The sequence below is a fragment of the Gorilla gorilla genome, chromosome 12 (assembly GCF_029281585.2).
Source record: "Gorilla gorilla gorilla isolate KB3781 chromosome 12, NHGRI_mGorGor1-v2.1_pri, whole genome shotgun sequence".
In the NCBI taxonomy this organism is placed as follows: Eukaryota; Metazoa; Chordata; class Mammalia; order Primates; family Hominidae; genus Gorilla; species Gorilla gorilla.
In genome coordinates this window covers 39955565-39980881 of record NC_073236.2, presented here as the reverse complement: position 1 = coordinate 39980881, position 25317 = coordinate 39955565, and the positions used below count along the sequence as shown (strand labels likewise).

Genomic DNA, 25317 nt, shown 5'->3' with positions numbered 1-25317 from the left:
CTTAGGACCCAGAACTGGACAAGATTTTGGGCAGAGGTCCCCTGAATGTGACTTAGGCATGGAGTCTCAGAAGGTGACTACTGGATTCCCTTTTATTCCTCCAGATCTGTTCTGTGCAATTCATGTAGCCTCTGGAAACGTGACTATTTAAATTATTTTAAATTAAATGAAATAAAAAATGTAATCCCTCAGTTGCACTAGCCACATTTCAAGAGCTCAATACCCACACATTGCTAGAGGCTATCATATTAGACAGAACAGATATAGGACATTCCTTCACCGCAAAATGTTCATTGGACATAGCTGCTTAAGGTTTAGATAATTCAGGGACTCTAGAACAAAAGTCCCTCTCTAGAAAGCCAGTCTTCATCCAAAATGGACAATCTGGTCGTTTTAAATCCATACTCGAGCAAGAATCTTCTTCACACTCTTCCTCTTTCCTTTTGATCAACCAGGTGATCATTCATTCTGTATTTCATTGCTTGATCAAATCCTACCTGCTCTCACATATCCTCTGTATATTAGGTTCTCAGTTTGAATAATACTATAATTGTTATATTCATTAACATAATACTTTGTAAATACATGGATTCATGCCTATATTCTAATTTTTCTAGTAAAAATAAATGTAAGAGCTTCAGAGATAGGAATGCATGTACTTTGTAGGGGTGAGGAGTGTCTTCATCCCCTGTCCCAAAACATTCATAGGCAACTCGACCAATGCTCAGAATGTCAGAAGCAGTCAGCTACAAAGAACAGCGTAAAGCATTTTTTATTGTAGGTACCGCCCACAAAGTTCTGCTGCCCCCACAGTGATATCCAGCAGAGGCAACACTGTGGTTCCCAGGCATAGGTTCATAAAATCAGCAACAGAGTGTTTATTACCTTTTGATTTTAAAAAAGCAGATTTTAGATAGCATTACATTAGCCAATAAAATTGTAAAATCTTACCATGTTCTACATTTTTGTCATTCCTTTTTGTTTATTCTCCAAGAAAAAAAAATGAGTTATGGTCCTCTGCCTTGTTCCTTTGACATATTAGTTGTGTGCTTGTAAATAACCTAGCAATATCCCAGCTAAATCTGGGCATGAAAATAATGACACAGGGAAACAGTCTCTAAATTAGAAGATGCCCGTGAAAAACAGGTGTAGGTCTGCACCCAGAACCCAGGTTTTCCTAAGAACACGAAGAATGAATCTCAGCATGTAAAAGTTTAAAAGAAGAGGAAAGCCACAAGTTTACTAGGATGAGAGTTTCTGCCTTCTGCAGTCTCAAGAGAAGGAGAGAGCCTCAGGGAGAACATGGTGATTGAGAAAGTATTGATTGCTTTTTCTGTTTTCTCTGCTATCTTCTTGAAAGTAGTGATGCAGGCCAGGCATGGTGGCTCATGTCTGTAATCCTAGCACTTATGGAGGCCGAGGTGGGCGGATCACCTAAGGTCGGGAGTTCGAGACCAGCCTGACCAACATGGAGAAAACCCGTTTCTACTAAAAATACAAAATTAGCTGGGCGTGGTGGCACATGCCTGTAATCCCAGCTACTCGGGAGGCTGAGGCAGAAGAATCGCTTGAACCCAGGAGGCGGAGGTTGCAGTGAGTCGAAATCTGTGCCATTGCACTCCAGCCTGGGCAACAAGAGCGAAATTCTGTCTCAAAAAAAAAAGAAAGAAAGAAAGAAAGAAAGAAAGAAAGAAAGAAAGAAAGAAAGAAAGAAAGAAAGAAAGTAGTGATGCAGGTATCTGAAGGACCCAGACAAAGCTGGTAATTTGGAAAGACCCTGAACAGACTACAGAGAGAGCAGCCTAAGCCAGGAAGGGTAAAGTGCAGAGAACACCGACAAGAACAGTGCCAGGCACATCGTGGGCTCAGGGGCAGAATAGTCTCTGCCATCACCACCGCTTCACATACAGATCTTGCATATCTTTGGCCAGATTTATTCCTGTTTTTCATATTACTGGATGCTATTGTGAAGGCTATTGTTTTTAAATTTCAATTCCTGAATGCTCATTGCTAGTATACAAGTATACAACTGATTTTTGTATATTGATCTTATAACCTACAAAACTCACTTATTAGTTCTAGTAGATTTTTAATAGATTCCATAGTGTTTCCTACATAGACCACTATGTTGTCTACAAATAGAATTTCTTTTCTTTTCCAATCTGGATACCTTTTATTTCATACCTTGATTTTTTTTTTTTCTTGCACCAGCTAGATCCCTTAATACAATGTTAAATAGAAGTGGGGAAAGTGGATGTTCTTGCCTTGTTCCTGATCCTAGGAGGATAGCTTTCATTAAGTATGATGTTAGCTGTAGACCTTTCGTACACATCCCTTATTGGATTGAAGAAGTTTCCTTCTCAGTTTGCTAAGAGTTTTCACCAGGAATAGATGTTGGATTTTGCCAAGTGCTTTTTCTGCATCTGTTGAGACAATTACATGATTGTTTTTCTTTTTTTAGTTTCACTAATATAGTGAATTACATTTATGGATTTTTCCAATGCTAAGCCAATCTTACATTCTTGGGATAATACCTACTTGGTCATGATGCATTAGCTTTTTTATATACTGTTGGATTTGATTTACTACTATTTTGTTTAGAATTTTATATCTATGCTCATGAGGAATACTGGTCTGTACTTTCCATGTAATGTCCTGTTTGGTTTTGATATCTGGGTAATATTAGCCTCACAGAGTTGGGGAGAACTCATGAGTTGAGAAGCATTTACTCCTATTCAATTTTCTGGAAGAGTTTGAGTAGAATTACTATTATATTTTCTTTAAATGTTTGGTAGAATTCACAAGACGTGTTATCTGGGCCTGGAATTTGCCTTGTGGGAAGATTTTTTTTTTTTTTGAGACAGAGTCTTGCTCTGTCGCCCAGGCTGGAGTGCAGTGGCACGATCTGGGCTAACTGCAAGCTCCGCCTCCTGGGTTCATGCCATTCTCTTGCCTCAGCCTCCCTAGTAGCTGGGACTACAGGTGCCCGCCACCATGCCCAGCTAATTTTTTGTATTTTTAGTAGTGATGGGGTTTCACCGTGTTAGCCAGGATGGTCTTGATCTCCTGACCTCGTGATCTTCCTGCCTCAGCCTCCCAAAGTGCTAGGATTACAGGTGTGAGCCACTGCACCTTGTGGGAAGATTTTTAACTACAAATTCAATTTCTTTAGTAGATAGAGGGCTTGTCAAGTCATCTATTTCTTTTTGAATGAAGCTGGTAGGTTGGGTCCTTCAAAGAATTTATCTGTTTCATCTAAAAGTATATGTTTTATGCCTAATTTTGTTCCTAGTATTCCCTTATTATTCTTTTACTATTTGTGGTGTAGTATAGTGATATCACCTAGTTCCTACCATTGATTGTTCTGTCTTCTCTTTTTAATCCACAGTCAATCCAGCTAAAGGTTTATCAATTTTATTGATCTTCTCAAAGGTGTCATCAAATGACATCAAAGCTTTGGTGTCATTGATGTCCTTGATTGTATTTCTGTTTTCTATTTAGTTGCTTTCTGCTTTGATCTTTATTATGTCTTATCTTTTGCTTGTTTGGTGTGTAATTTATTCCTTTTTCTAGTTACTTAAGGTGGAGGCTATGGTCACCAATTTGACAATTTTCTTCTTTTTAAAACAGGTATTTAGTGCTAAAACTGTTCCTATAAATGATACTGTATCACCCTACATATAGGAACCCTAAAATAGTATAGTTTCATTTTCCCTTGCGTGACTTTTGTGCTATTTTGTCATTCATTTTACTTTTACATATCCTATAAACCTCACACTACATCATTATTACTTCTGTTTAAATAATTTTCATTTAAAGTCATTTAAATAATAATTTGGCATTTCTGGTGCTCTATCCTTTGGATAGATCCAGATCTCCATCTAGTATCCTTTTCCTTCTGTCTGAAGGATTTCCTCTAACATTTTTGTAGTGCAGGTCTGTTGGTGATTAACTCAGCTTTTATATATCTGAAATGGCTTTATTGTGTCTTTGTTTTTGAAAGATATTTTCACTGTGTATAAAATTCTTGGTTGACAATTTTTTCTTTTAGTATGTTAGAGATCATGCTCCAAACTCTTCTAGCTTGCATTGTTTCTATGAGGAATCTGCTACCACCTGTGTCACTGCTGTTTCTTGGTAGGCGTATTTTTTCCCTCAGGCTTCTAAGATTTTTTCTTTATCGCTGATTTTAAGAAATTTAATTATGATGAAATGATGTGTTTGTCCTCAAGTTTCTTAAGGTTCACTGAACTTCTTGGGTATGTGGGTTTGTAATTTTCAGTTCAGCTTGGAAAACTCCTGGCCATTATTTCTTCAAATATTTTTTCTGTCACTCCCTTTTTGCCTTGAGCGACTCCAATTACATGTGTATTTGGTGACTTGAAATTTTCCCACTGTTTCGTGATGCTCTGTTCTTTACTTGTTTGTTTTTCCTCCTCTGTGTTTTTTTTATAGTTTCTATTGTTATGTCTTTCGATTCACTGATCTATTCTTCTGCAATATCTAATCTGCTATTAATCTCATCCAGTCATTTTTTTTACCTCAGAAATTGTAGTTGTTATCTCTAGAAGTTAGACGCAGGCATTTTCACGTCTTTTGTTTCTCTACTTACCTCTGTGTTTATGGAGTACAGTTATAACAACTGTTTCCATGTCCTTGTCTGCTAATTCTAACATCTCTATTAGCTCTTGGTTGGTTTTGACTCATTTTCCTCTGCATTATTATCATCCTTATTTGCATACCTGGTAATTTTTTGGTTGAATGCCAAACATTGTGCATTTTAACTTGTTAGATGCTGAATATTTTTGTGTCTTGGGATGCATTTGAGTTATTGAGAATAGTTTGATTCTTTTGGATCTTGCTTTTAAGACTCGGCAGACAGGACCACAGCACCATTCACTCTAGGACTCGTTTTATCCCACTTCTGAAGCTTGACGCTTCTGAGTCCTCTAACAAATCCCTATGAATTACGAGACTTTCCAGTCTGGCTGGTGAGAATAGGAATTATTCCTCCTCCTGTCCACTATTTCATCTAATCTTTTAGGGAGGCGCTTTTTCTGACTTTGGGTAGTCTTCTCACACGCACTGGTGTGCCGAATTCTTGAATGGGCCCCTCTGAACTGAAGAGCTTTGAAGCGCTTCCTCTCTGTAGCTGTCTCCTTTCCTGTGAACTATAGCTTCCTTGATCTCCCTTGGCTCTCAGCTCTGTCTCATCAAGTCAGGAAGTTCACTGGACTCTGCCTAGGTCACCCTTCCCTGTGCCATGGCCTGGAAACTCTCACATCAGTAAGCAGGAGAAGTCACAGGGCTTTGTTTTCTGCCTCTCAGGGATCACTATCCTTCCTTAGCTGATGTCCAGTTCTTAAAAACCCTGGTTTTGCATATTTTGTACAGTAATTTAGTTGTTTCTTATGAGAAAGTAAATCTAGGGCCTATTACTCAATCCTGGCTGGCATCAGAAATCTGCTGACACAGTTTCTGAAGTTCATCAGTGAAGATGCCTGAGATTCTTTACACATGCCCCACCCTGCAAATTCTTTTTTAAACTTTGGTTGAAAAAGTTTTTGATATCTTTATAAAACGTAACCAAGAATTAATACATTTTAGTCAAAACCAAGACTTTGGGGGAAGGAAGTAAACTGTGAACAATGTCAGATAAAGGACAGCCTGGCAGCTGTCAGGCCCTAGAGGCAGAGAGAGAAGTTAAGAGGCACCAGCCTGGATGGAAAACCTCCCAAGCTTGAGCCACCAAGAGCGAAAAGGAAGAACAGCTGTCAAGGAAAGAGGAAAGGTAAGAGTGAGGGAGACAGCTAAAGATCAAATCTACTATTTCCAGGGTTGCCAAACCTAAGAATTTTGCAAGAAGAATCATTAGCAATTGTGATTGCTTGAAAACAGGCACCAGAAGGAAGCTGAGAGGGAATACTGAGAATGTTCAAAAACATTATTACCAAGAAAAAGATATGTTATATTATCAGTTCTCAAAGGTTCCTGAGATCCTTTCAGAGTCCTCAAGGTCAAAACTACTTTCATAATAATTCAGACATGGTATGTGTCTTTTTCATACACACGTACAGTGGGCTTTTCCAGAGACTGCATGATGTAGAACTTCTCCAACATTGAATGCAGAAGCAGATATGAGAACTTATCTGTATTCTGTTGAGCAATGAATTAAAGAGATTTCCAGAACAATGTAAACAAAGTAAAAAAAAGGTAATTCTTTTTGATACTTTCATTTTTTAAAAATAATTGTTTGTATAAAAGAGATTTGTGTTAACAGGCAATGAGTTTATCGGCATTTTTAAATAATTGTTAAAAATGTATTTTTTTAATTTCTCAGTTTTAATGTCTAATGTGCTTAATATCAATAGAATTAACCAGGTAGACAGAAGCTCTTTAAAGTTCTGGAGAGTTTTTAAGAGTATGAAGGGGTCTTTAGACCGAAAGTTCAAGAACGTTTGCTCTACATAAAGCTTCTGCAGCCCTCTGAGACCACTGTGTAGTTCATGAAAGTGTCTACATAGGAGCAAGAAGAAAGGGCAGACCAAGAGGTCAGAAGAGAGGGGCACCCTCGTCAACAGCTGCTTCACCCCTGACCCCGATTTCAAAGCAATACTTCACAGCACAGCAGCCCCTGTCAGGTTCACCATAAGGACCTACATCCTGAGTCATCATTGAGATTTGAACTGCTCCTTTAGGGGGTACAAATCCTGCCCTGAATTCCCCGACATCACCAATTCTCTTTCCAATTTACTGCACTGCAGCTTTCTTAACTGGTCGTCTGACCTATGCTCAATAATTGGCCCTTATCTAGGAATGAAATTTCTAGATTTCAAGCACCTATCGGGTTCCTGACCATGATTTAGACACTTTAATAGGACATCACATTTAATGCTTATAACCATGAATGGTTTACTACTTTTCTTTGGGAAGGAGTTCTTGTTTTGGTTTTGTTGTTGTTGTTGTTGTTGTTGTAGGTTTTTGGGGTTTCATTGTTGATTTCTTTTGTTTGTTTGTTGTTGAGACAAGGTCTCACTCTGTCACCCAGGCTGGAGTGCAGTAGCACCATCTTGGCTCACTGCAGCCTCAATCTCCTGGGCTCAAGTATTCCTCTCACCTCAGCCTCCCAAGTAGCTGGGACTACAGGCCTGGACCACCACACCCAGCTTATTTATTGTTTACTTTTTTATTTTTTAGAGACAGGGTCTTGCTATGTGGCCCAAGCTGGGCACAAACTCCCAGCCTCAAGTGATCTTCCTGTATCAGCCTCCCAAAACTATGGGATTACAGGAGTGAGCCACCACACTGGCTACTACTCTTGTTTTGTAGACAGCAACAGACATCCTAGAGAAGTTAAGGAACTTGCCCAAGATTACCCAATGAGTAAAATAACTGAACCGGGATCCAACACACTCTCCAAAACTGATGGTTTTCCCCCTTCACATTGCTGCCTTTTACTGTTCTACCACTGACCACTGCCATTGTATGTAAAGTTAAAAATCACCCTAAAACATGTAGGAGTTTGAGATTTGCTCTCTAGAACTAGAAGAAGTGCAGAATGATGGTTACTAGTATAGGCAATGGAGCCCAACTGCCCCAAATGTAACCCAGCTCTACAATATACTATCTGTGTGGCACTAAGCAAGTCACTTAACTTCTCTTATGCCTCAATTCCCTTGATGGCAAAATAATGTTATCAATAGTCCCCAGCTTACTGGGTTGTTGAGAGAATAAGTTAATACATAAAAAGTATTTAAACATAGTCAGTGATAGAGATGATCATTACCTGCCAAACATTCATTATATTTGGGTATTTATATACTCAGCCTCTTTGAACTTATAAAATGAGCATAATATACCTATTCAGTAATACCATAGAGGTATTGAGAAAATTACAGAAAATTCGTGTACCTGACAGTATTTCTACTATGCAAATAAGCAAATGTTACTGGAGCTTCATTAGGCATAAACTCATAGTGTGATGTCATTTTGGAATAGGGAGTTTTCGGGTAAAGAGTAAGCTAGTATTTCTGGCTAACAGAGTATATACGAGTCACCACAGCTGATAAATTCCTCATTCCAAAAGCACCAACCAAAACCACATTTAAAAAGGAGGGTATTTCGACACAAATACTCAAGTCTAAAGTAACCAAGTGTAAAATGCATAGTTAACTTGATCTCTGTGTGATAGGAGAGCAAACTCAGTCAATATGTGAAGAACTGTCGAGAATTGAAATCTAAACACTCAAAGATAATAAAGAACTTAAAGGAAACAAAAGGTTGGAATGAGAAGTTTCACAAGATTCTTTACGTAAACTCAGAAATTTAATTATTGCCATGTGAAAGTGGTTTTGTTTCTCTTCATTTTTCATTGTTAAAAAGTTCTACCCAAACTTGAATCATTTCCTGTCCTGATAATTGCAGTATGGCTTTCTCATTCCTCCTACACTACTAACATCCAAATCACTATTGCCAAAGAGATTTTCCTCTCTTGTTGCCAAATAGGTATCCCAGATCATTGGACGTTGCATGGACACACACACACACACACACACACACACACACACACAATCTCTGTCTTACCTGAAGTCCCTACTGGGTCTTCCTAGCATGTGTCACCATCTGACTTACTATATATATTACTTCTTGTTCTTGTTAATTAACTGTCTACCCCCTCTAGAATGTAAACTTCATGAGGGTAGGTTTTGGTCTGTTTTATACACTGCCGTATTATCATTGTCTTGAATGAAGCCTAGTAGGTGGTAGATGCATTTTATATATTTATTGGATGAATAAATGTGTCATTTAACTCTGCCCATTAAAGGTTCTTGCACTTGATTTCAGTATTTTTCAATCTCTTCCATTTAATAATATTTTCTCTTCTCTCCCTCAACTCTTTTCCACAACCAGTTATAGTTGTCTCTGCCATCTTTGCCTCCTCTCACCATGCACTGTCCATGAATGTGCAGGTATTAATTTTAGGACAATCTGTCCTGGATCCTTCTGAAGCTAAGTGGGGAGCTGACTCACCCAATGGAACTTCAAAGGATTGAGACCCAGGGAAAAGTGTTCCTCTCTTTTGACAAAGCAGGGGGCCCGAACATGACACTGGGCAAAGCAGAGAAGGGAAAGGCTGAAATCTGGATCACCAGTCAATCATCTCCAGGACAGCCACACCCAAGGGTTCACAAGAGGGGTTTGCACAGGAGCTTAGAACAGCCTTCTAGGCTGACAAGGGGGCCTCTGCATTAAAAGGGCTGGGAAGAGAACTGAACCTACTGACATTCTTCACTGAAACCCAGCTCCTTCAAACCCAGGCTGGACAGCCACTGGCCCAAGATATGTCAGAGGGATCTGGTGAGTCAGAGAGAGGGATGGCTTGAATCAGTGGTTCCCATGCCTAGCTGTGCAGCCTCTTGGACATTCTAGAGCCCTACCTGAGCAGAATTTCTACAGACAGTGCCTGGGAATTAGCTATAACCTAAGTGAGTTTTAAATACAAGCGGGAGTATTTTTGGTTGGGTGTGCATCTACCAGGCAGAAGTTGGGGCTACTAGATATTTTGCAACACCTAGGACAGCACAGCACAACAAATTGTCCTCTATCCTTAAAAAAACAAAACCTTTCAAACATCTCACCAGACCTCAATGGAGATAAAAATCTGAGTCTGAAGCCTAGCTCTGTTTGTCATATAAACACAAAGTATTTTTCACACAGTTTTAATACATATAAATTTTCCAGAAAAGCAGCTACCATGTCAATTGAGGACGAGTTAAACTTGATTTTCTTCTGAAAGTTTATAAAAGATCTTTCACCATGGGAGGAAGAAAATCACATCCCCAACAGCAATGCCACTCATGTTATTTGGCTCTCCAGTGAGGCACAAGCTGTTTCAGCCTGCATTTGCAGCTGCTGCATTAAAGGCTTCTCTGTGTATAGCTCAAGCATCTGACAACTCCCTTCTGTCTTCTAGCTCAGTCGTGTCTACACATGTATGTATGAAACTGAATATGGACTACCTTTTATATCCTCTTTACATTATAGCTAAGGTAATACATTTAAATTTTTAATATCACGCTTAAGTAGGTTATGTTGTCAATGAATTTCACTTAGGGGATATTATGAAATAGTTATTAAGAAAAAGAGCATTATAAGGCTGTTGAAGTTAAGAACCACTGATCTAAACCTTCTAATCAGTCCCTCAAAAAAGGTAATGGTTGGAGCTGAAGACATTATTTTCTTTGATTTTTCCTGATTGTCTACTCATTCACTCTTGACAGTATTCCACTCCTCGTCAATGGTTTGTGACCTACTCAGCAATAAGTCTTCTGGGAAGAACCATTTCAAATTCCGTGTCTTATTGCATCCCAGGCATCACAAAAGAGTTTTGTTCATGGATGGGCCCCTGGGAAACTGTGTATTACAGACCCTCTTCGCATTCCTCAGTCTTCCTTTAGAAGCACAGACAACTAATTAGACCTTGTTTTTATTAATGTGAGCGCTGCTTTGAAATATTACACCCAAGACCACCAGGAGGACTTCACCTAACCATGTCAGCTGACACCCCAGCAGTGAGTGCCACAATGGGGCTGGAAGGGCCTAACAAGGCCCAACATTCTGTGTTTCTTTCTCCCTTTTAGATACCCCACTTCTTCCTTGTATCTTGCCTATCTATCCTGACTGCTACATGTGACTTTATTCTGAACATACCTTCATGACTGTCCTCAACGTATGCCAGAAACTCTCCCCTTCACTTCCCCAGGAAGCTCCCAGTCCATGAAACAATAATAAGTTTATCAAGAGCTATGTCCAAGAAGAACAGGAGACATTGTTTGTGCCAGTCTAAATCCAAGCTAGAATTACTCTTGATGCAAATATGATGAAGAATTTTCGTTATTGGTTTCGTTCGTTTGTTTGTTGTTGAGACAAGAATTATTCTTGATGCAAAGATGATGAAGGGAGTTGCAAGAATATGTTCTCTCCTGTGGTTTTCCTAGCAAGACACTCTACAGAGTAAAGCCAGCATGTGCTAAACAATCAATGGACTCAAGACGGTTGTGTGGTAGCCGAGGAAGAGCCACCATGAGAGGCTCCCGGCCATCAGCCTGGCAAGCCGCAAGGGTGAGGATATGGTTTGGCTCTGTGTCCCCACCCAAATCTCATCTTGGATTGTAATCTCCATGTGTCAAGGGAGGAACCTGATGGGAGGTGATTGGATTATGGGGGTGGTTCCCCCATGCTGTTCTCGTGATAGTGGGTGAGTCTCAGGAGATCTGATTTTTTTTTTTTTTTTTTTTTTTGAGACAGAGTCTTGCTCTGTTACCCAGGCTAGAGTGCAATGGCACAATCTCGGCTCACTGCAACCCCCGCCTCCCAGGTTCAAGCGATTCTCCTGCCTCAGCCTCCCGAGTAGCTGGGATTACAAGTGCCAGCCACCACACCCAGCTAATTTTTGTATTTAATAGAGACAGGGTTTTACCATGTTGGCCAGGCTGGTCCCAAACTCCTGACCTTAAGTGATTCACCTGCCTCGGCCTCTCAAAGTGCTGGGATTACAGGCATGAGCCACCACATCCGGCCAGATCTGATGGTTTTAAAAGTGGCAGTTTTTCCTGTGCTCTCACTTCACTTCTCCCGCCTGCCACCATGTCAGATGCACTTGCTTCCCCTTCCACAATGATTATAAGTTTCCTGAGGCTTCCCCAGCCATGTGGAACTGTGAGCCAATTATACCTCTTTTCCTTATAAATTACCCAGTCTCAGGTATTTCTTTTTTGGGGGGGCGGTGGTGGGGGGGAGATGGAGTCTTGCTCTGTCACCCAGGCTGGAGTGCAGTGGCGCAATCTCAGCTCACTGCATCCTCCACCTCCTGGGTTCAAGCGATTCTCCTGCCTCAGCCTCCCGAGTAGCTGGGATTACAGGCGCGCCACCATGCCTGGCTAATTTTTCTATTTTTAGTAGAGATGGAGTTTCACCATGTTGCCCAGGCTGGTCTTGAACTCCTGACCTCGGGCAATCTGCCCACCTCAGCCTCCCAAAATGCTGAGACCACAGGTATGAGCCACTGTGCCCAGTCTCGGGTATTTCTTTATAGCAGTGCAGAAACAGACTAATACAGGTGTCCACCCTGCCAGCTCCCACAGTACCCTCGTCTAACCTTTCCTTGCCTCAAGAATAGAGGAGGTAGTGTGTGAGTACTTTACTTAGGTGATCTCACAAGATAAACCCCTTTTTCTTTCCCTCTTCCCCTTTCCATCCCTTTCACCTCTCTCCTTCTCCGTCTTGTTCACCATCTCCTTCCTAATCTCTGCCAAGTCTCATTCCTATCAACCAAGAAAGACCCATATGAGGCGCTGTAGGCATATTTCTAAATTTTTTTACATTGAATTCATGTTACATTATTTTATTTTATTTTATTTTATTTTATTTTATTTTATTTTATTTTATTTTATTTAAGACAGAGTCTCACTCTGTCACCCAGGCTGGAGAGCAATGGCGTGATCTCGGCTAACTGCAAACTCCACCTCTAGGGCTCAAGAGATTCTCCTGCCTCAGCCTCCCAAGTAGCTGGGATTATAGGTGCACGCCACCATGACCAGCTAACATTTTTGTATTTTTAGTAGAGGTGGGGTTTCGCCATGTTGGCCAGGCTGGTCTGGAACTCCTGACCTCAGGTGATCTGTCTGCCTTGGCCTCCCAAAGTGCTGGGATTACAAGTGTGAGCCACTGTGGCTGTCCTATGTATAAATAAAGTATTATTTTGATACAATTTAAAAAGATTTCCCCTAGCCTTTTCACTTACCGTTAATATTTACGGTAAATGCTGCTTTGATTTACTCTAATTTGTTTTAAACATGGACCTTCGGGTATACCTCATTCCAAAAAAAAGCTAAATGTATTTATTACAAAATCTCAGCTTGCTTCTCAAAATGAGTTTCATGACACTTGTCCCATAAGATACAAACACAATTTCACAGATAATAAAGATACCATGGAATTATTACATGTGCAGTCAAATGTCTCTGATTGATAAAACTTTGGCATTTTATTACATTATCCTTTGAATCAACAAACATTGCATCGGAATGCAGAAGTACCTTAAGGAAATGGAGTGAGTATACTGCATTCCATCTTTCATGATTTCTATGTATTTCAGCTGATGTTTACTCAGTTGATATCTGCTCAGCATGCCTATATTTCTTACTAAAGTAAACCAATTTCCCTGATCCCTGCTTTCAGTCTACAGGCATGAGCCTAAAAGACACCTTGGCCATGACTGGTGGGGCCAAGAATATTTGCTAGACCCAAAGCTACAGCATTCACATGCTCTCCCCAAGAATTTTACATTGAAACTGAAATACATGGAGTTAATGCCTATGTGTTATAGATGGAGTCAAAACAAAGTGTTTAGCTCTGAACACCACTTGGGAGATGCAGAGTGACTGTGTTTTCTGAAAACAAGGAAAGCCGGTTTTCAAAGAGAGAGAGAGAAAAGCAAGGAATGGAGACAAGAAATGAAGAATGATTCCTTCAGACCCTGGCAGACAACCTCCCTGGCTGGTCCCAGTTCTTCCAGAAACATGGCTATGTCCTTGCTCTTGGGTTTCACGAGGCCCTTCTGAATATTAACTACAATTTTTCGCTTGAACAAACCTGGCCCATACCTGATCCTGATACTTAAAATCACCAACTCATAACTGAGCGCCCTTCACTCATGCCTGTTAGTAAACTGTTTTTTTTAGATTCAGTTGCTATTGCCAGGTACAGCACTTCTCTATTTCATGTCCACTCATTCATTATTCTGTGCGCATGTGTGCATAGGAGACAGGGAGAGAGAGAGAACTGACACAGAAAACTCTGACTTCAGTATAAAAGTTTTAAGCCTGGATCTCAGCAGGCCTGACTCAGAAATGCAGTCTCTCTGTGTCTCACACTCATAATGTTCTCATGAAACAGAGGCGTGGAATGCAATTCTGCCTTATTCGTGGAAAATTACATCTATAACTGCCAAAGGGCCCAGCTATTCTTATTTACTGACCAGTATGTTTTCTTCTTCCAGGAAGGCCAGGCCCCTGTGACATGGACACATTTTTTCTTTGACCTTATTTAAAAGTATAGCATGGAAACCAGTCCATGGCCTTAAGGTGGTCCAACCCCATGTGTATTGATTCAAAGGGTGATCTTAGGTACTGGGAATCCTATTTTTGAATGTATGAAACAAATGTATATCTTCCAGGGCTGCCCTTTTCTTGATTCTGGTTGCCTGGCAGCTTTACATTTTTAAAGGAGAGGCATCTATTACCTTGAGGTGAGAAAGATGAAGGCTGAGAACAAAAAAGTGTTGCATGGCTTTAAACTCCAGTATAGAGTTTAAATCCATAGCCAGACAATAGCCTAAGCAAAAATATCGTTAGCTGTAATATGTACAATAAGAAAAAAAATGCTGCCAAATAACTAGGACCTACTATCCATTGCAAGATGCATCCTAATTTCAGAAATGTTAAAATGTGGTTTTAAAAAATGTGCTAGGCTTTGTTGAGAGAGAGAAAATGGTATTTTTGAACTCCCCAAACTGGGCTTGACATCTCAAGAGTCATGGAGGAAGACTGGACCCATAAACCCTAGAGTAAGCCAGGCTGGACTTGGACAGTGGAGACCTTCTGACCACACATTTTGGGAGGCCCTTCCTGTAGAGCCAGAGGGAAGATCTGCAGAAGGAGAAAGAAGGAAGGCAAGAGCTCAGCTCTGATGGTCAACTCTGGAAGAAGGAGTAGAAACTGAGTCACCGGGCTGGCGGAGGAGCAGCCTGGAAATGGCAGTCCCCTTCCAGAAGGCAGTGCTCAGTGACACCTGGCTCCACAGCTGCAAGGGCTGCCTCTGGCAAAGCGGAGGAAGCTGACAAGAATTCCTAGGCACCGAGGAGGGGGATAGAAGTTGCTAGAGAAACCAGAGGAACAGAAGATGCCTGGAGAGAAACCAGGGGGTTGGGGGGCGGACATCTGCAGGCAACAGCAAAGTCCATGGTGGTCAGCACCGGGTGGCTGGATGTCCCAGACCCCTGGGTCAATGGCATACAGTGCACAGGCTGCAGCAAGGACCCAAGGGCACAGCGTGGCCATTGACCAAGCAGGATGAGCCATCTCCCGGGGGCCAGCTCCATGATGACAGCCTAAGAGGGAAACCCTGCAGGATGCAGATTAACACTAGGGCCTGACAAGAGCAAGAGGAAGAGTCCCCAAGCAGCTGCTTGCCAAGACCAGCTGAGATTTAGAGTGAACTGTGACAGACATCATAATACCTATGTTCTGCTAAAAACCCGGATGTGGACAAAATGTGCCAGAGCTCATTTACTCTTACATTTGATCTTTAAACCAATTTTATTGTGCGCACACCATGTACTAGGCAGTGTTCCAGGTACTTGAGGTGTATCTAGGAACAAATCCAACAAATCCCTACCCACCTGCAGAGCGTGGAGGGATAATACTTGACAAACATAATAGTGAATGGGATTGTGTAGTGTGTGCAAAGGTGAATTGAAGAAAACAAGCTTCTGCTTCAGGAAACCTGAGTTGAGAGCAAATTTGTGTTTCGTTATACAATACCTGTTTCCCATCTGAGCCCCACATTTTATGTCGGAGTTGCCTGCCTCTGTGTGACACTGGGGGACAGAAAAATGAACACAGCGCAGACCCTGTGCCTAAGGAATTGACAATTCACCTGTGAGTTTACACAGTGAGCTTCATGGAGGCAGGAATTGTGCCTTTCCTGCATGTGACAAATGTTTACTAAGCACCTAGTAAAATACATGCCAGGTACTTGGCACGTGCACACAATGCACACACGACACACATTCATGCAACACACACAAAACACACACAACAAACACGTACATTCACACCATACATATAACACCTATATACAACATATGATACACACTGACTCAACACACATGAAAACCCACACACACATTCATGAAACTACACATGAACACCCACACACTCAAACACATACGCTCACACAACATGCACATCAAAGGTTTCATGCTAAAGACTTTTCACTTTTTTCACTTTAAAGACCACTGAGGGCTGTAGGTCCGATCTGGCCAAATAAGCACTGAAAGTTAATTATACCGAGGCAGTAAATGAAAGCTTTGATAGCTCAGGGGGAGGTTTGGAAGGGGCCACGACAGAGTTCTGACAGGGGACTAATGACAACAAGAATGATTTACAGAGAGTAGAGTGGTGGCTGCCAAGGAGGGAAGGAGGAAATGGTATCAAAATATATACATTTTGCATCATGAAATGAATAAGTTCTGAGGGCCTAATGGACAACGTGGTGACTATAGTGAGTAATACTGTGTCTTACACTTGAAGTTTGCTAAGAGAGTTGATTTTAGCTGTTCTCACCATGCACACACAAAACAGGTAACTATGTAAGGTGATGAATGTGTTAGCTTGATTGTGGTGATCATTCCATAATGTGTACATACAACAAATCCTCATGTTGTATACCTTAAATATACACAATTATTGTTTGTCAGTTGTACCTCAATAAAGCTGAAAACTAAGATAATAAAAGAAAATCTATCTATGGAACCAACAGCTAGTCATCTGGGGTTCTTATGTAACTTTCGTTTAAGACTCTTCAAACTATGTCCCTGTTAGGCTGAGAAAGCCACTGAGCACCAAGTGGATCAGGGATCCTTCCCAACCTGTGGTGTTTAATGAGTGCAACAACTGCATTCTGAAATTGCATCATTGGCATCTCAGTTCCGAAGTTAATCTCATGTAGTTAAGTTTAAAACAATAACCTACTGACCACACAAAATTTATTTTCTAATTTTCAGCAGGCCAAAGGAAGTACAATTTGGTTTCCATAGCAAATATTCCAACTTCATGAGGGAGTACAAAGTGTTTTGAGAAGAAATGCCCTCCATGGACAGAGAAATACTTTTGAAGTGCAATAAAGAACTTACATTATCACTAGGTAGCTTGAATTATCGAAGAGAAGTTACCACCTAACGTCAGCATGAAGTTACAGTGTTTACCGCCGTTACCCTCCCATAAATGTTTTCGTTGCTCTGCACAGCAGATATAAGCTCAGATATGCTTATTATGAGTAATCTAAAATAAACGTGAGATAGATAAAAAAACAACTATTTTTCCTTGTCTTTTTTTTTTTTTTTTTTTTTTTTTTTTTTTGAGACGCAGTCTCTCTGTGTTGCCCAAGCTGGAGAGCAGTGGCGCCATCTCGGCTCACTGCAAGCTCGGCTTCCCAGGTTCATACCATTCTCCTGCCTCAGCCTGCCGAGTAGCTGGGACTATAGGTGCCTGCCACCACGCCTGGCTAATTTTTTCCTATTTTTAGTAGAGACAGGGTTTCACCATGTTAGCCGGGATGGTCTTGATCTCCTGACCTCATGATCCTCCCGCCTTGGCCTCCCAAAGTGCTGGGATTATAGGCATGAGCCACCATACCCGGCCCTACTTTTCCTTTTCTATACCTGCACTCCACACACTTCTGTGACCAGGGATTGAAGCGATGTCAAGGAATACTCTGATGCCAGCTGAATGACACCAGCCGAGTGTCCTACAATTCAATTCAATTCTGATACTAACTGGAGTTAGCACAGACCTCAGGTTAAGGGTTCAGTCCCACAAGACTGCCCCCCATTTCAGATACCAAATACAAGTGCCAGGTTGTCACCTATGTGTCTGACTGACCGGCTGTAAACCAGGGTTCCTACGACCCCATCCTTGGGTTTCATAATTTGCTGGGATGGCTCACAGACCTCAGGGAAACACATTTCCCAGCTTACTATGTAATAAAGAATACAATAAAGGATACAGAAGACAGCCAGATGAAGAGATATGCAGGGCGAGGTGTATGGGAGGGGAAGTACGCTTCCTTGCCCTCTCCGGGTGGGCTACCCTCCACATGTTCAGCAGCCCTGGAGCTCCCCAAACCCCAGAGTTCTGGGATTCTTACAAGACTTTGTTACTTGAACATCACTGATCATTAACTCAATCTCCAGCCTCCAGGTCCTCCCAGAGGATGGGGGTAGGACTGAAATTCCCAAGCTTCTAATCTGTTCTTTCTAGTCACCATTCTCCTCCCAGGAGCCTCATTAGAACAGAAGACTCCCATCACCCAGGAAATACCAAGAAGTTAGGAGCTCTGTGCTGGGAATCAGGGCCAGAGATCAAATATATATTTTTATTTGGTCTATATACATATATTATATGTGTATATAGATATACATTTCCTATATATAAATATATTTCCTATATATATATATATATATTTAGAAAAATTATGTATTTTTTTCTTGTTCCTTTACAAACATATTCTTTACCATGCCAGAGGACTGATTTTGACGGAAAACTCCCAGGAACTCACAGCATTGGTACTCTTCCAAGGTCCTAATAAACTAAGGTAACTATTGAAACTCAAGCACTCGGAACACTGGGCAATGTAAACGCTCTCTGCTCAGCAGGCTTCCCTCACACGCAAACACCGGTTCTGAGAAATCCTTACTACACCTCCCTGAGGGGACCACACAGACTTGGACCACATCTAAACAAGCCACAAGCTTGCTTCAGTTCTCTTTGGAATGGGTGGGATTCATCGGAATACATAAATATGCAGGGAACAGGCCAGAAGAAAATTAGGACGGATATTCAGAAATAGCTCTTTGTGTACATAAATAACTGAAGAGCGATGTTGGCAGCTATTTAAGGATCCAAGAAATTGGAAGACACTAAACAATAATATTTGCATCCATTTTATTTTGTAATGTCAACAGGATATGTCCATGCCTGCAGAGGCCACAAATAGCACCAAATCACTGATGGGAGAGGCCCACGGTGACCTCTCACCCTGCTCTTTCCAGCTGTGTTTTATCAGCTTCTCTTCCCTCATCCATTCATGGGGATGACAATGTCCACCTTGGGGGAAGTGCAAGCATATGGACGAATACAGACCAAGTCCTTGTTGTGGTGGTTGGCACTCAGTGCTTTGCGTTGTTATTTGGTCAACCCAAAAATACACAGAGAAGGCACCATGATTGCAGGCGTACCATAAGTACAGTAAGAATGTCTTCCTAATCCAAAATTGGACATGCGGTTTGATGAGAAAAAGGATAAACATGAGATGGTGTCACCCAATATTTAAAACCAAGACATCAATATTTTATTTTCTTACTTAGTCATGTGTCTCAGATTCATGTCATTAAGCATTACCTTTTATTATAAAAGTCATTTTTTCCTTCTCCACTTATCATTAGAGTCTTTCAAACTCAGCCAAACACGTCACAATGGAATAATGAATGAACATGAGAACAGTAAGAAGTGGAACTCAGAAGTTAGAGACATGCAAATTTTATCTAGGAAAATGTTACGAGGTCATAAAGAAGACACCAGGACCAAGAGTAGAAAGTGCTAACATGATTTCACCATTTCCCCTGCTAGAAGGAAAAGTGAACCCAAGAGGAAGGAGGTTTTCAGCAGGGGTGGATGACCTTCCTGCTGCTGTTGCTGTTTTGTTGTTATGGTTGTTTGTATCCTCTAACATTGCTAACACAGTACAAACCACCCAATTTAAAATCAGACTTAGAAAAAGTGATCTCAACTACACAAAAGTTGACCTCCCTCTACTCTTTTTTTTGGCTAATCACCAACAGCACTTATGAACTTTATTACAAATAAAATTATCGGAATACATGGAAGAGCAATTGGATGTAATAAAATTAATCCAGAAATGCTATTTGCAGAAGAGTCAGCCATTTATGCCAAAATCTCACTTCCCCTTAAATTTTATCTTTGTATTTTGAAAAGGAAAAGCAAAAGCAGTTACCATATTTACTTGAGAGTCAACATAGCCAAAAATTGTTAATGCCATGCTAGCAATCCAGTCTCCTAACATCCACACTTCTTTCCATCTCCAGGGTTCACTGTTATTACTTGCCAAGATTACGTGGGGGAACAAGAAAAGCTCTTAAACTTTTTTCTCAGCATGGTGGTTGAAGAGAGACAAACAAAGTGTTAGAAGCTAGAGAAATGGAGAGATGTCGAAAGCAGCAATGCATTGGGGGACATCTGAACCATCCCGACCCAGTGCAACACACCCACCTTGTCAATGCAAAGTTGAAGATACTGCAACTATGCAACCTACATGGGCCACACAGTGAGACAGAAACACAATTTCCTTCAAAATAATCCAGATTCGCCATATAAATACTGCTGAGCAAGCTCCTATTTGCCGTTTGCTGCAAGCTTGGATGTCAAAACCTGCCATGCAAGGCTCCACTGCCTCCCAAGCAAAGCCCAGACCACTCAGTCTAGCATTCCAGATGCTCCTCAGTCTCCCTTGATGCTACCTTTTGGAACGTGTTCCTCTCCTCGCCCTTGATGTACCCATGTTTACTATGTGCCCGTTTCCTTGCAAGTTTCCCTAACGTCTACCTCTTTTCTTGCTCGTGCAGTTTCCTGTACCCAGAATACAACCCTTCTTTCTCCTCCAGCTCAAGTCTTCTTCTTCCGCCTTCTCCCACCTCCAAGGCCTATCCCAAATACTGCACCACTTCTTTAGGGTTTTCCCATCCCTCCGACCAGGAGAAACAGGCAACTATCTCTCCCTGCTCTGAAACCTTGAGGTTTTTCATCTCCCCCTCTCTGATGGCACTTTGCAGCCCCTACTTTGCATTGCTTGAGTTCTCTCCCCTGCTGCTCAGTTAATAAGCTTAAAAGTAGGCTGAGATTGAGTATAGCTTGAACAGAGCAGATGTTTAAATATTTGCCAAATAAATGAAAGTGGCTACGTTTACACAACTTATATCCACAGTGCCTTAAAAAACTGAAAGCACACTTACTAGGTAGAGAGCCCTTGATAACTTCCAGTAACAAAGTTTTCTGCGGAAATGGTAATAAATTTCCCCACCAGGCAGGATTTGGCAGTCACTATGGACAGGCTTGGTCTAACCAGCTTCTTGTTTACTTGGGTAATTTACTGACTCGGCGACTGTCTACTTCTCGGGTCAGTGGTTCTCAACCCACATTACACTAACTGCACAGTATGATCACCTGAGGACTTTAAAAAGCCAGGCCGCATGCAGTCCCATCACATCAGAACTTCTGGGGTTAGGATCCAGGCATCAGTGTTTAAAAGGCTCCTGGGTGATTCCAATATGCAGCCAGGGTTGACAACTACTGGCCTAGATGACAAAGAGTAATTCCATTCAGGAGACATTTCCCCTATTTGTATGTCACCGAGGCAGCAGCAATGTCCATTTTCAGCACTGACGTGGCAGACTGGGGCCCAGCCAAGAAAAGGAACTCAACTCCAGGGGCTTATATTCACACACACTGGGTTTCCCTAGAACAACAATTTACAATCTGGACATCAGTTCCAGACTAAAGTAAATGTCTGCCTCTACTTCCAATCCAAAGCATTTTTTACCTTCCTATGAGCCTAGGTTCTATAGATATATGTCATATTTCCTTACCAACTTAAAATAAATTTCAACTGGAGAAAAAAAGAAGCTTAGAGTTCTGATCTTGCAGTTACATAAATCCCAGAGTTTGAGGTTGATGATAAAGATTCAAGCACAGTGAGTGATACCGAGTGTAATTTCCCACATTATCACAATAGCAAAAATGTAACCTCCCCTTCTCCCTGTGAGTCAGCCCAGAAACCCACTACGTTAATCTCGAGAAATGCTTAAACCTTGAGGGAAACTTATTCAAAGAGGTTGTCATGGCAGGTTCACATGAGACTTTTTAAATCAATTAAGTTCCAGTACACATTCCTTCACTGTTGACAATAATCACATATTTTCTCTACAGGAAAGAACCCCTGTGAACCTTCGCATGTGGTTTTACAGATTCTTTAGCAGACAGCTGATACTATTTGTGAAACCAGGTTTCCCCCATGCACTCCACGCAGTGTGTTTAACCTTTCCAGAGAAACATCTACCAAGTCCCTACTTTACTTGAATTTGTACTTTATTGTGATATGCATTTCATTTGTATTGATTTGGGCTTCAGTATTACATACTGATCATTTCAGTAATCATCTCTTTTAAAAACTAGTTTATGGGTACCACGCACCAATTTGGATAACTCTTAAAAGTGGCAGAAGAGAGCCTGAATGGCATGCTTGATATGAATGGACTCAAAAACCAGTGCCCAAATATGACTGCTTGAAGGACATGTGAGAAAGAGCTCTTCCATAAACTAGTGTTTCCCTTCCTCATGTTCCTTACTATTTCAGCATAATGATGTGTACAGAGCTGAGAGAATCCAACACACCCGTGTTCAAATTCTGACTCTGTTATCGATCTGCCGCGACTTGAAGAAACTCATCTGCTATTTTTAAGCCTCAGTTTCCTTAGAGACAAATCGAAAATCATAAAGCCTGTGTAAGGAACAGAGGCAATGTGAAAAGCTCCCAGACGTCATGGGGAGGAGATGGATGGCTGCTGATCCTGGCCGGTTCTAGAATAGCAGATGAGGTGGGTACCCGGGCTCCAGGGCAAGGAGGCTGAGCGTCATTGGTGCAGCCTCCGAGACTGGCTGCTAATCAGCCTAGAGTGGGGCAAGCGAGATCAAGGAGACAGCAAATAAAATCGCAGGTAATGAAAAGTCCAAAAAAATTGTTCCAGGATTTCCAGTCAAGTTCTACCCTCTCACTAACTCCAGGAATAGAATGAGGGAAGCCACATCAATATTCAGGGGGCACAATCATGGCTTTGGAATGCTTTGGTTTTGTGACCCATGTTGGAATATGTTATTGGTGTACATGACTGAGCAGCTCTGGTCACCAAAAGCAACACCGCCTCCCTCAGACAAGAAGAGACTCATGGTTAAGACGTTCAGCATTTTCAGAGAAAAGATGGATAACTTACAAGTACATTCACTTGTACTTGTACAATTATTAGAAAGCTAATAATTTCTCACCGAAGGATAAAAGAAGGCAAACTTCCACAAAAGACACAAATGTGCTTTGAGCCTATTCTATAGCAATGGCTCATTCACTTGTTCATTGGTTCAGGAAATAGACCTGAAACTTACTAAAATCCTTACTGAAAGTCTTTAAAGATAGTCGTACCATTGTCACAGGCTGATTGAACGCAGTGTCTTAGCCTGGGCTGCTGTAACAAATTATCGTAGATTGGATGGCTTAAACAACAAATATTTGTGTCTCACAGTTCTGGAGGCTGGAAGTGTAAGATCACGGTTCTGACAGATCCGGTGTCTGGTGAGGGCCCACTTTCTGGTTTGCAGACAGCTGACTTCTCATTGTATCCTCACATGGTAGAAAGACAGCTAGCTAGTTCTCTGGCCTCTTCTTACAGGGGCACTAATCCCATTTATCAGGGCTCCACCCTCATGACCTAACAATCTCCCAAGCATGCCACCTCCTAACACCATCACTGGAATTAGGGTTTCAACACAGGAATTTAGTGGTGGGCTTGGGGGACACACAGACATTCAATCTATGCACACAGGTAAAGGAAAACCCAACGCCTAAAAAAAAACTATTAAAGTTTTTATTTCCTTTACACTTAACACAGACACATTTCAAGTTTTATAACTACATTTCTAGACTTTCCTATGGTAAACACATCTTTTGCTTCCTCTTTTACCTGGCATTAGGCCTTGATAACCCCCATCCCATGTTACATCTGATTGGGGCAATTCTGTGTTGAGTACCTGGAATTCACCAGGAGTCCCTTCTCAGAAGCAAGCCCTGCCCTCCTTTCCCTGGACTGGGAGGTGAAGCTCACTGAAGGGGGTGAGCTGACTTTGCAGTCTTCCTACTTCCTGCCCAGATGTTCCTGTGTCCATGGAAACCTGATCCATTAGTATCACCTCAGGGCCAGCAGTTCCTGAGACCTCCCCCAAACACCTCCCACAACACACACACGCACACTCACACACACACACACACAGACGTTAATCCCCACCCTGTGCTGGCCATAAATGACCACTTAGGACAGTTTTGCTGCCGAAATAGGCCTGAGTGTCTGATCAACAATATTTTGTCTCGGTTTCCTGTGTTTCTTCACACAATGGAAGCACCTCTGGGCGTACAGGCACCGAGACCCTAAGACTGGTAGAGAGTCCATCCCTTCTCCAGAGCCCTGACAACACTACAGACTCATAAACAAAGCAGCCTCGTCATCATGGAACCAGGGTGGCCAGCATGAAAGACGATGCATAATAGAGACACTCTCCTCAATGCCTTCCCCATGTGGTTGGGCTTCAGGAATTTTGTTCTATTCTGAGCACAGAGAGCCATGGCCTCAGATTTCAGGGGTGGGAGGAAAAGTTCCAGTTCTGCCCTTTGCCCACTCAGAAGCCCTGAGGAAAGCTCTCAGTTGGTCACCTCTATCTTTCTAAAGTTAGAAAGATAACCCTACCTACACCTGGAGAAAAGAATGTCAGAGAAGCCCTACTTGCAGCTCTCTCCTGAGACCCCATCCCTGAAGGACTCCCTGGCACCAAGCAGGCCCCTGGGGCAGATTTACCTGTGTTCTGGTCCAGAACCTAGAGGTGGCTGGGTCCTCTTCACTGTCCCCTTCCTGCTTTCCTTCTCATTGTTGACATTTGATTCTATCTCGCAGATGGACTGTAAGCTGCTCTGAATTTTCTTCATCTTTCTATTTCCCCTTCCACTCCTTCTTCCTCTCATCATCCCCAGCACCTAGCACAGGGCTTAGCACAGGTTGGACATGCAATAATAATCTGTCAAAATTCAGTCAGTTTATTAATGCATGAGATAATGAATGAGAAAGCCCTTTGTAAACTGAGTTGTACTCCAGAGAGACGTAGAACGCATTTTTGTAAAATGTCTCCACTTGTCTCACACAGAGGACAAGGCTGGCCAAGAGATACAGTGTTCTGGTCGCCAGCCCTATATGCAGTGGCGGCCCCACTGTGATCTCTTGTGGCAAATACAACACAGTCTGACAGGTGCTTGTGTATAGAACCATGCCTCCCTGGTGTTATTCAGGTGAGCATTTACATCTACAAGGTAAGAGTTTACAGACCTTGGCACCATCTTCCCCAGCCCATGACTACAGTCAACCTGAAACTCACAATAAAAGCCAAACTCCTTACCACAGCCCTAAACACCCTAAACAGAGGCCTCTGCCTCTGTCTCCAGCTCACCTTGGCCTCCCTTCCACTCTCTTCATTGGCCATACATAGAGCTGCTTTCTGCTTCTCATGCTGGGTTTTTATGCTCTGCTTCCTCTGCCCTCTGTCTGGCTGGCTCCTTCTCATGCCTCAGACCTCATCACTTCACCTCGAGCCG

General features: G+C 41.9%; 1 protein-coding gene across 3 annotated transcripts in view; it reads right to left on the bottom strand.

Annotated features, from left to right (window-relative positions):
• Window positions 1-25317, bottom strand: part of IL1R1 (interleukin 1 receptor type 1) — a 75872-nt gene that overhangs the window by 43896 nt on the left and 6659 nt on the right. The gene's annotated exons all lie outside the window — the stretch shown is intronic.